This window comes from Juglans microcarpa x Juglans regia, chromosome 1D (genome assembly GCF_004785595.1).
Source record: "Juglans microcarpa x Juglans regia isolate MS1-56 chromosome 1D, Jm3101_v1.0, whole genome shotgun sequence".
In the NCBI taxonomy this organism is placed as follows: Eukaryota; Viridiplantae; Streptophyta; class Magnoliopsida; order Fagales; family Juglandaceae; genus Juglans; species Juglans microcarpa x Juglans regia.
The window spans coordinates 14,151,321-14,163,075 of record NC_054594.1 but is presented as its reverse complement, the minus strand read 5'-3'; the positions used below and the strand labels follow the sequence as shown (position 1 = coordinate 14,163,075).

The window sequence follows — 11,755 nt, the reverse complement described above, 5'->3', positions numbered from 1 at the left end:
AACCTCGACGGCCAACCGAGCAAAAACAAAATGTGAATCTTCCCCTTATTATTCTCGGAACCCTGAGTGTGCACATAGGAAAAACTACGCATAAAACCATTTTGTTTCCAAAGTAGGTGCACCAGAAATAGAAAAGTTGGTACCAACTACGCATAAAACCACTTTGTTTCCAAAGTGGGTGTACTAGAAATAGAAAAGTTGGTACCAACCTAAACAGAGGCCATGGTTTTACACCCATGATAAGGTCGGAATGGAACAGAAACAGAATGTCATGCCAGAGTTTTCAATAAATCACATCATATCATATCAGAGTACATAATATTTTCAGGACAGAACAGAATCAAATCATAAAAATATCATTTATGCACAAATTTTCATATTCGCTCTCTTTTGCACAGTTCAGAAACAAAAATGTCGAAATAGCTCGTGTCTTCACCAGTCATGCCAGAAAATACTTTATTCTTATACATAATTTCATGAGTAATGTAGAGCAAATAACTGAGGTCATTTCAAATTTCTTTTCATAATAAAACATGCATATTTTCTAAAAATCAACCTCAACCAATTTTATTTTTATACAAAGTTTAGTATAGGAATCCTGCTTACTTAAACTTCTTAACTTTCAGAATTTTTCCACAACAGTGCTAAACGAATATTAACCCCTACCTATAAAATAATCACGTAACTTCTATAAATTTTCAATCCATGTATTTTAATATCTAAACCTGAATTGCTTTTAAAAAAAAGTCATCCTATTTTAATTCCTTGGAATCCAAAAATTTTCATAATTCTAAAATACCATCATTTATCAAATCCATTAATAACCACTTAATTTACTTAATCCTAATTTCCACCCGATCATCAATCATATAGAAAATCAAACCCAATCCACGTAAAAACAAAATTGTGACCAATACGTACCCAAGCCCAACTTAAATACTTATCCAAATTTTAAAGGCCAAGCCCAGCCCAAGTCAAATAACCATTTCGCCAAGACTTGCTCATTCAAAAGAAAAGTGCATTACGGAAAATCACCTCACAAAAGGCTTAATTGCCTTTTTCATAAATACTAGGTTCGATAGAGGTTATTTTCAAAGACTCAAAGCATATACTAGTTGTTTCTAGAAAAACAAGAAAACTAAGGCTTCGTTTGGTAAATAAACTCATCTAAATTTATCATTACAACTTTTTCAAATTTCAACACAAAATATAATAAATAATTCAATTTTTTCAAATATCAAAATAATAATAATATTAAAAAATAATATTCTAACAATATTTTATCATCTCAACTCAACTCAACTCAGTTGAACATCCAAACGCAGCATAAACAAGATGAAAAGAAGAAACTGAAAGAGAACAAACCTAACGTCGGGATGCAGGGTTTATCTAGAGGCAGATGCGGTGATCGTGGGTGGAGTAGGGTTTGAGAGGCGGTTGAAGGTGGTGAGCTCGGCAGTTAGGCACTGGGAGAGAGAGAGAGAGAGAGAGAGAGAGAGAGAGAGAGAGAGAGAGAGAGAGAGAGATGAGTGAGAGAGAGAACGGAGAGAGAGTGATCACGGCGTGGATTTGATAAATAAATTGCAGTCTTTAATTTTCACCGTCTATTCTGGTGGATGAAAAACCCTAGTCGAGAGATTACAAAGAACTCGAAAACAGGCTTGCAATGAACTTATAGCTTATTGCTTACTGATAGGACTGTAACCCCATAAACCCCCCAAGGGCATGAGAGACACTTTGAAAATCAATGTGTAAAGCAAATAGGCTTTCAGTTTCTTGCTTCTGGTGATTGGAGCTTAAAGGTTATTGTATATTTGTTTCTTAAATCTGAATATTGCTCATATTACACTTCTTCTCTGTTTTTGCCCGTGATTGTGTGTGTGTTTGCTGGGGCTTGCGCTTCAACTTAATGGCATACTCTGTATGTTAATTCATTTTTCTTCGTGACATGAGTGTTTGGTGCCGTATCAAATTACATTGAATCATTATAAATGTTGAGATCCTCAGTTTACAGCACATTGAGAACTTGTAATTTGTTTGCATTAAAATTTTGGTTACTGGCCATTTTTTGGAATAGGAATATCAATGAGAGAACGTTATTGCATTTTCCCAGTTATTTTCTCAAAACAAGTGCACTTTCCTCTTGCTATAATAACGATAATCTATGCTTTTTTGGGCGCTGTGTATTTAGTGTAGGTGAATTTGAAGATTTTCACAACAGCTGCTGAATTATACTCTTGCTAATTCTCTGTAAAGGGTGATAGGTCGACAGCCTCGTGATTACGCATCAGCCTCTGCTATGGCATATGCCTAACAGCAGCGACAACCCCCAAGCATGCAACAACAACAACAATTTGGATTTCCTCCACAGCACCCGCAATTTCCTCCTATCAGTACATGGTCCTCCTTTCCTAGCCCCACATCCCTCTCTCCAACAATTCCCGTATCACCCCCAAATGCAGCAACTCCATCCGCATCCTCCACCACATCCTCTCCTTCTTCATCTTCAACAACAATAGCAGGCATCGTGTTAAAACCCCTAGAAAAGTAATCTCGGGACAAGCCTTAACACTGACCTTGGAAGGCAAGGACAGCACCATGGCTAGCCTACACGCATGCCTTGGCCCATGTCGTGACACGCACGGGGCGCCCATCATGCATGCATGCCTTGGCCCGCTCATTGACACGCACGGGGAGCCCAACATGCAAGCCAGCGAGGTTAGTGCCCGCGCACAGCCCAGTGTGCGGCCTAGCATGCGCACGCCCATGCGCATGCCCAGGCACAAGCTCCCGTGCGCGCCTGCTTGCGCCCTGCGCAAGCCCACACCCCCGCGCGTGCCCATGCTCATGCCCCTACGTGAGCGCCTGATTCTATGCACGCCCCTGCGTGCACCCACGCGCACTCTCTTACTCGCGCGCCCCCTGTGCACGCCCCAGCATGCAGCCCACACCGCACACTAACAAGGCTAGTGGCATGCCCTCACAGGCATGCCATCCAGCACACGGCTCCAACTCGTGCCTTGCAGGCTAGGCCAGTGGCATGCCATCCAGCGCATGGCTCCAGCCCATGCCTTGCAGCCCAGGGCCCAGGCCACCAGTCTGGGCCATGTAGCACGCACACATGGCTCACCATCAGCAGGCCTTGCATGGCACCAGACCATGGCCATCAGCAGGCCCATGCATGGCACCATGCCATGCCCATCAGCAAGCCATGTTGTGCCACCTAGCCATGGACCAACCCGAAGACCACCATGCACCATTCTAGCCACCATGGGCCATGCATGTCGCTGCTAGACTTGGTCCATGACCCTTATACTGTTATTTTATTTATTTATTTATTTATTTAATTTGATTTATTTAATTATTCCAAGGGACATATTGAGAGTTTCCAAATTGTAACTCTTATAAATAGGACCCTTAGTCTTTTCTTTTACATCTTTTGACAAATTCCTTTTGGACGGCTTTGTTCTTGAGATGATACATTTCGGTGCTTAGCACTTGGACTCTTTGGGGTGCAATTCGTGAATCCCTAAGGAGAGAATCACACTTTACAATTCGTGAATAAGTGTGATTCAAGTTATCAATCTTATGAGTATTATTCATTCACTCTTTTGTCTTCCATTTTCTGGCCATTGATATTATTATTTTTATGTGCATTGTTTATGATTTGTTCTTGAATTATTCTTAAGAATACATTATGTTCTTCGGATTGTTCATTGCCAAACCCATCAATTGCCTCATTTGATCCCTCCAATCACTTAGTGTCGCCCACTGTAGTGTTTGCTTTAGTCCACATTCCATAAATAGCTTGCCGCCACTCCCATAAAACCCTAGCCAAATCTCCACTTCCATACATGGCATTCCCATATTTACCCCTCTTCCATCCTTGTTTGGCCTAGCCGAAACATACTCCCATTTGCATTCAAGTCCAATTTTCAGCCATCACTTGCCTTAATTGGATTAGCCCTAGCCGCCCACCTCCCTTTCCATATTGGGGTTCCTATAATTTAGGAACCGTAGTTGACCATATCCTCTCCCATAACCGGCCATATCCTTCCCTTATTGAAGTTCCAAGATTTTAGGAACCCTTCCTAAAATCTCTCAACTAATCACTCAATCCATTCCTTGTTGCTGTCCACCCTAGCCGCCCAACATTTAACCCTAATTCCATCATCCTCCATCCAACCCTAAACCTAAACCCTAAGTGGCGCCAACCCTAGATTCCTCCATTGTCGTGCGCCTCCATCACCCATTGCAACCCTCACACGCCATCATCTTTCCCACCAACCCACACGACAAGTCAAGCCAAATCACCTAACCTCACTCTACCAAAGTTACCATCTTTGTGACCTTTGTTCGAGAACCAAGCAAGAGAGGAACGAGCACTCGGTCATCACAAGGAGATCCTAGGCGAGGAGATCATAGTGTTTAGGGACTTGACCGAGGTCCCTAACACACCGCCAGCTTTCCCCCCTCATTTACCCTCTCCTCTCATTCCTCCACAGTTTCATGGTCCATATGAAGCAGCTCCACCTTCCAATCCGGAGCTGCATAAGCGCATCGAAAAACTTGTTGAGTATGCTGCCAAGAACGGCCCTGAATTTGAAGCTATGATTCGTGAAAAGCAGCAAGAGAATCCTGACTACAGTTTTCTCTTTGGCAGGGAGGGGCATGGGTACTACCGTTACAGGCTTTGGTTAGCTACACATCCTCCGGGTGGTCCCTTCAATCCTCGTTTTGCATCATTGACTATACCTATGATGCATCCTCCCCCTTTAAATGCTCCCCCAATGAATGACGCAGCTGCAGGTGTTGGGGCATCAGCTACAGTATTGGGTGCTCAATTGCACCAACCTCCTATTCGCTCATTCTACGAGCAGCCACAACACCATCAGCATTCACAATCTTTTGGGATTCATGGTTGACCAGATTATGACCAGTCATCCAAGTCTTTCTGGACCACTTCCATCTGATGTTGCAATGGTGCTCAATAGCGTGCTTAACAATGTAAATGGTACGAAATAGTCAATTAAGGGTGCCAAAAACCGGTTCATGCAGAGATCCCCATTTGCACTCGCACTGGCTAAGGCACTTAGAAAACGAATTTTTGTCCTAGATGATTATAAGAGGCAACTGCATATAATATACCTTGCAAATGACATTCTTTTTGATAGGTAACATTCTATGGCTGCAAAATTATGTTTTTTTTTTTTTTTTTTTTTTTTTTTTTTTTTTTTTTTATATGAGTAAAATTTTATTAATAGGCGTAACCAAGTACACAAGGTGTATACAAGATGGCTGCACAAATAATGTTGTCTTTTAGTTTCATGATTTCTACTCATGCAGTTTTCCCCCCAACGTTTTGCTCATATATATTTTTTCCTCCCCGCTAACGTGTTAAGGCTATTGATTTTTGGATCTTTGTCAACCATACTTCTCTAGAGGGCTCTGGTAGAAGCTATACTATTGCCCCGTTTTCTACATTCTTTTGGTGGGGGTGTTGTTATGGCTTTGTTCATTGTCCATAAGGAAACCTGAACACTACTCGAGTTTATGGTTGGTGAGCTATTATTATTAACAATACCTAACAAAGATGCTTTCATTACCATTTTAGTCAGCTGATTAGAACAAGAATTGTGGATATCCATCAAATTTGGCCTGCATCCTTGCAACAATGATAGCAATGATAGTGTAGGGAATAAAAACCAAGCTTTGAACCTCTAAGTCTACTTGTCTTTTTTTCTTACTTATTAAAAAAAAAAAGTCTACCTGTCTTTATACTTATAGAAATAGAAGTTTATCTGTCCTTGTCATCCATTAAATCTGTTTTCCACCATGAAGTTGGCTGTTCAACTTCGGATTCTTTGAGTATTCCCCTAGAAACCACCACAACTCAGTATCAGAAGCTCCCTTAAGATAATCCCATGGAGTTTCTTCAGCTTGGATTTCTTGATTGGGAAGCGCACCCCTGAGTCCAAATCTTATTCTGGCTTTGTTTGGTGGCCACCCTTAGGGACCTAACTCAGGTAGTCTTTTCTTATTTTCCCTAATGTCCATGGTAGTTCTGCTTTGAGAAAGGAACACCAGCTGAGCATCATATACTTGCCAAATTATGTTTAGGACAGGAGATTGCCTATGGCAGGAATAGTCACAAAGAGCTCTTACATTGACAATAAAAAAGAAAAGAGTAGAAAAAACCCTTAAAATTGACACAAATTACATCGAACTTGTGCTTCCACCTCCCAGAAAGTGCAATCGCATACACAGCATAGAGGGTGGGAATGCCCAACTATGTGAAAGAAGAGAGATCATATGTAACGCCCCATTCCCGAGGATCCGGAGAATTAACTCAGATTACCTGATAATCAACTCCAACATTGCTAATACTCTTCCCAAAAGCTCCAAATCCAACGTAAACACTTCAAATTTTATTAACCACACATACTCGTATATAAAATCCTCAATACAGTAACTCCAAAAATTACCAATATTCATCGAAAGCTTTCTATTCTCAATCCACTATTCTTAAATCATCTCACCCAATTCTTCATAGTCCTGATCCTCAGCTGAAATATCTAAAAATCATCTAAAAATATTGGAGATAAGAGGGGGGTGAGTTATCAACAACTCAATAAGCAAAAAACATATACTAGAGTGCAAACATGAGCCTTTTCAGAAAGTTCAATATGCAGAAACAAAACATTATATTTTTATATGCAGATCTTAGAAACGTGTTATCAGAAAACCAGAGCGACTTTTCAATCTTTTCATACTCCAAAAGAGTCAACTGTTCATATTTAAAGATCCATTTCATATTCAAAAACACTTTGGCATAACATAACCTGAACATCTTTGTCATATCAAAACAGAGCATCTTACAGAGCAGAGACCATGTTTCACCCCCGTGGTAGGGTTGTGCTATCCCCGGTGGCCAAACCGAGCAGAGACAAAAGTGAATCTTTCCCTTATTCTTCTCGGAGCCCCGAGTGTGCACACAGGAAAGACTACAATAAAACTACTTTGTTTCCAAAGTGGGTGAACTCAGAGATAGAGAAGTTGGTACCAACCCAAATAGAGCAGAGCATAACAAAGCAGAGCAGAGACAGAGTCAGATACAAAATCAGTACACCATGCCAAAGGTTTTCAGATGCCATATCAAAATAAAACGGAATACCAAAACATAATCAGATCATTCTCACATACTGAAAATAAAAGTCGGAGCATCTTTCTAAATAAATGCACAAATTTTTAGATTCTCAATATCGCTCTTTTTCAGATTTCAGAGGCAACATGACAAAGTTTAGCTCATTTCTACACAATGCATGTCATAAAATATTTTCTTTTTTTCATACAAATTTCATGAGTAATGCAAATAAGCGACCGAAGTTGGTTTTTCCCAAGTTCTCATTTCATCACAAAAATATGTAAAATTTTCAGAAAGTCAACCTCAGTCTCAATAATTCGTGTAAGGTCTAGCACAGGAACCCGCTTACCTAGAATTCTTAGCTTTTCCAGAATTTTCCTCAAAAATGTCGAGTCGACTAAATCGTCACCTATAAAAATAATCACATAATTTCTGTAAGTTTCCAATTAATCACATATTTCGATATTTAAGCCTAAACTTCTAAAATAACCTATTTTAATTCCTCAAAACTTAAAACCCTCATAATTTCAAAATATATCATCACTTTCTAAAATCATCAATATCCACCGTAACCAACGTCAAACTCAAAACACCAATATTTAAATCCGAAACTGCCAATAAATCTCACATCATAAACCAATCACACAAACAACTCCATAATCTAATCCAACCGACCCCCTTACTCCTCGAACTCAGTCCGGCACAACCAACCAATTCACAGTAAATATGAGTTAGCGCAAAATACATTTAAATCTCAAAAGTTCTTTGAGAAAAGACTTACAATGTTATAATATAATTTTTGAAAGATTACGGAAGTGCTAGAAGTGGCGGCACAACAACAGAACAGTGAAAAATGCACTGTGGCCGTGGGTCTCAAAAACTCATTTTTGAACGGGGACAAACCAAGACCCGAGATTGATAGGGTAAGACTTAGGGATGTCGGTGAAACCAATGGTGGTGGTGGTTGGCCGTGGGTGGCGGCGTAGAGGGCAGTTTAAGGCCAAAATGTCCAAAACGAAAATGTGGATGGTGGAGCTTCACTGGTGGCGGATCGGACCTGGGGATGGGTGGGTTAGGTTGCTAGGAGGTCGAGGATGAAGTGGTGAAGAGATGGTGGCCGGAGGTGGCACGGCGGTGGCGCGCGAGCACCAAAATCCGTGCGGCTTGAAGCCACGCGTGGGGGAGTTTCGCGGCGTGGGAGGGGCTGAAAACACAGGGGTGTGATCGTCGGTAGGAGGGGAAGAGGTTGGGAGGGGCGGTGTCGCCGGACGGAGGCGCACGGTGGCGGGCTGGAGGACGACGCATGGATGCGAGGAGGGAAGGAGAAGACATCGCGCGCGGGAGAGAAGCAGGGGAGAAATAAGGAGAAAAAGAAAGAGACGGAAAAGAAAAAGAAAAAAAAGGAGAAAAAGAAAAAGAGGAAAGAAAAATAGAGGGAAAGAAATGAGGTCCAATCCTTACATCTTGGGTCACAAAAATGATACAGCGGAAAAGATTTCAAAACAACAAATTAAATAAAATAATTTAAACACAGTGACAAAGTAAAATAAAATAATTAAATCCAACAACACAATAAATTTTAAAACAAGAGAACTAATATTTAAATTAATTAAAATAATCATTCAGTTAAAATACACTAAAATATGGAGTATCACATCATAATTCCACGAAACTTCGAGAAATTTAAACCATCGTATGCACTATGCAACCATCCAAACAAAAGAAAATTGTTTGTTCATTATTTGAACACTGTATTCACACAATGTCCCAAGGCTCGAGCATTACATTCCCTATAAATACACCAGATCAAACACAAAGGAACCAAAGCCAACAAGCCATCATTTCCACCACCCGCGCCTGTGACGTGACCTATCCAATCTCAAAGGTACCTAACATCAAGTTCAAAACTTTAGATGTTGAAGATGAACTGTAGTCAGTTATTGAATTTAGATGTTGGAAGGGGTATTCTAAGTTCAATAAGAAAAATTTGGAATGAATTTCGCTCTTTAACATGATGCAGTAAAAAGATGGACCTCTTCCTGGAGGCGAACCACTTGTTTCAAGTTCTAAGGGATGCGTACTCATGCCAAAATATTGTCATAGCTCACCTATCTTCACCTTGTAATGAGCATCGAAAACTAGTGTCGACTATTATGCTTGTTCCCGAGTTTCTCAATTTTTGTTTAGCTGCATTTTGTTTCATGGTTTACATATATTAGTCTTGCTTTTACTTATTAAAAAAAAAAATTTAATATTGCTTTGCAAAATTTACAGCTTTCTACGTAGGACAAGCCCCAACCTTGATAATGAAGCCGTTGCATTTGTACCTGTTTTAGGTTCCATGCTCAGGAGGATTTATCACAACCCTCAGAACAAGGAGGAAAATCAGACAAGGTTACAGAAGATTTTAGAGTTGTGGGCTTCCAAAGATATTTTTGATCTGAATACTATCAACGAGCTTACGGGTGAGATGATTGCTGGGCCACCGACTAATTCTTTTCCAGGGCTTCCAACTACCAGTGGTGCAGCAGATCCGGCTGCTGGTAAGCTGTGCTTTTCTCCCCCTCTCTCTCTAACTTACTCTCTCAAATCGTCAAAGCCATGCCAAAGCTGGTGCTTTTGCCATGTAATAAACCTGGGGTTGAGGAGGCAATTTTACGACCCCCATCCTCCCCATCCCATTCCGAAACGCTTCTATGTTTCTGTTATTTTTTAGGGGCAGCAGGACTGGGTTTCTTTTGGTTCAACGCAGGTGCCTAGATGCGTCTATGCATATGTCTCTATACATAAAGAATGATATAAATTGCACTTAATTTTCATTTCATGCAGTATTGCCGCAGCATTCAACAAACCATAACATCCAGCAGTGGCTACCTGATAGGAATTTACCAGATCAAGAGCTTCCTGATAAACATGCAGCCTCTGCCCAAGCCATTCCGCCATCTCTAGCAACCAAGCAATTTCTTCCAAACTCAGGCCCCGGTGGTGCTTTTATGGGGGCCCATGACCATATCAGCTTCTGTTCAACCAGCAAACCAACAGCCCACACCCCATTTATTGCCAGGCCCAACTGCTGGCAATGGTGAAAAATTGCCACCATATCCTTTGTTTCCACCAGGTCTTATTCCTGGAATGGTCAGAAAGATGCAGATTGGTAGCGGGGTGCCCTACTCTCCCATGAGCCCTTTGGACATACCAACTGTAATTCCTCCATCCAATGTTCCTCAATCTGAAATTCTTGAGTGTGTCGAAATTCTTCAAAGACATTGGAGAGATTAACCCTTCTGAAGGGCCCATTAATGCTGATTCAAGAGATGAAGATGCGTGTGAGAGAGAACCTGCAGTATGCCAAGGGAGGAGCTTGCATCCCTCCTCCCCCGAACCTGCAGGTGGACCCTGAGACGGGGGCATATGCTGATGGAAGTGTAGATCAGAAGTCAGGATCAGGAAGGTTGGGACTTGGTGCCACAGCTAATCCAAATGAAACAAGTCAATATGATGATGTTTATACATCCTACAGGAAACAAAGAAGCACCACCTATCACTCATCCATGATTGCAAGAGCTGCAGTGAAGCAAGACACATGCAACTGTTTGTCACGAGAGATGGGAAAATGATGGGAAGCATGACTTTTCCGCTGTGATTATCATTTTCTTCTATCCAGTAGTACGTATTTGAACGATTTACCTGGTAGGCTGAACTGAGTGACAACTTAACATGAATCATCAAACTTGTCTTGTAACACCCGGTCCAGCAGAGCCACTTTACGAAATTAATTTTTGGGTCTATAGAAAATCATTTGTAATTACGAGTAAATATTTTTTTTTTGAAAAGAGTTTGGGCCTAAGATATTTTTGGCGGATTATAATATTTCACTAGATTTGATAATTAGAGTTAAAATCTTTTAATGGACCTGTTCATCAGGAAAATTTATGAGACAAGTGTATTTTTTTTTTTTTAGGCTGAAAAGCCCAGCCGTGAGATCGAGTCCAGACTTCTCATCGCACGGTGTCAAGCAGTTCCTATTTCATGCACGTCCACCTCCTTCCTTTTTGTTTAGGTTTGTTCTGCTTTCTATTTATAGCTTATATATAAGTTAAGTTTTTCTCAACCCTAGATTCATTGTCGCTGCCCTCATTTCAAGCCCTCAGCACACACGAAGCCGTTGCCATTGCAGCCAGTCCCCCTTCCGTAAAGCACCAAACTGCAAGCTTCGGTTGCGTTTAGCAGCCTGCCACCCCCACAGCCAGGCCAACGCGTCGTTCTACACCAAACTCAACCCACACACAGAACCTCAGCCACTCTAGTCCACCACTCAAGCCGTGCGCCACCACCCTCTCCACGTAAAACACCACCTCTGTTTGCACCACTGAAAAACAGAGCATCAGCCTTCCTCCTTAGTGAACCCCAGTGCTGCCACCCAACTGCTCAGCCTCAAGCGGGAACAACCAGAAGATGCCGGTCGTACACCCAGGTCCGCCGTGACCACCCCTCGGTAAGCCGAGCTCTGTCTCCCACCGTCCTCTCTCTCGCCCGCTCATCACCCTCGCTCTCTCTCTCTCTCTCTCTCTCACACACCAGTGCTCGACCGCCCCTTTTCTATTGTAGCCA

General features: G+C 41.6%; 1 pseudogene; it reads left to right on the top strand.

Annotated features, from left to right (window-relative positions):
* The first annotated feature begins 2,703 nt into the window (after positions 1 to 2,703).
* On the top strand, positions 2,704 to 10,881 carry LOC121267161 (annotated as a pseudogene).
* Positions 10,882 to 11,755: the final 874 nt, after the last annotated feature.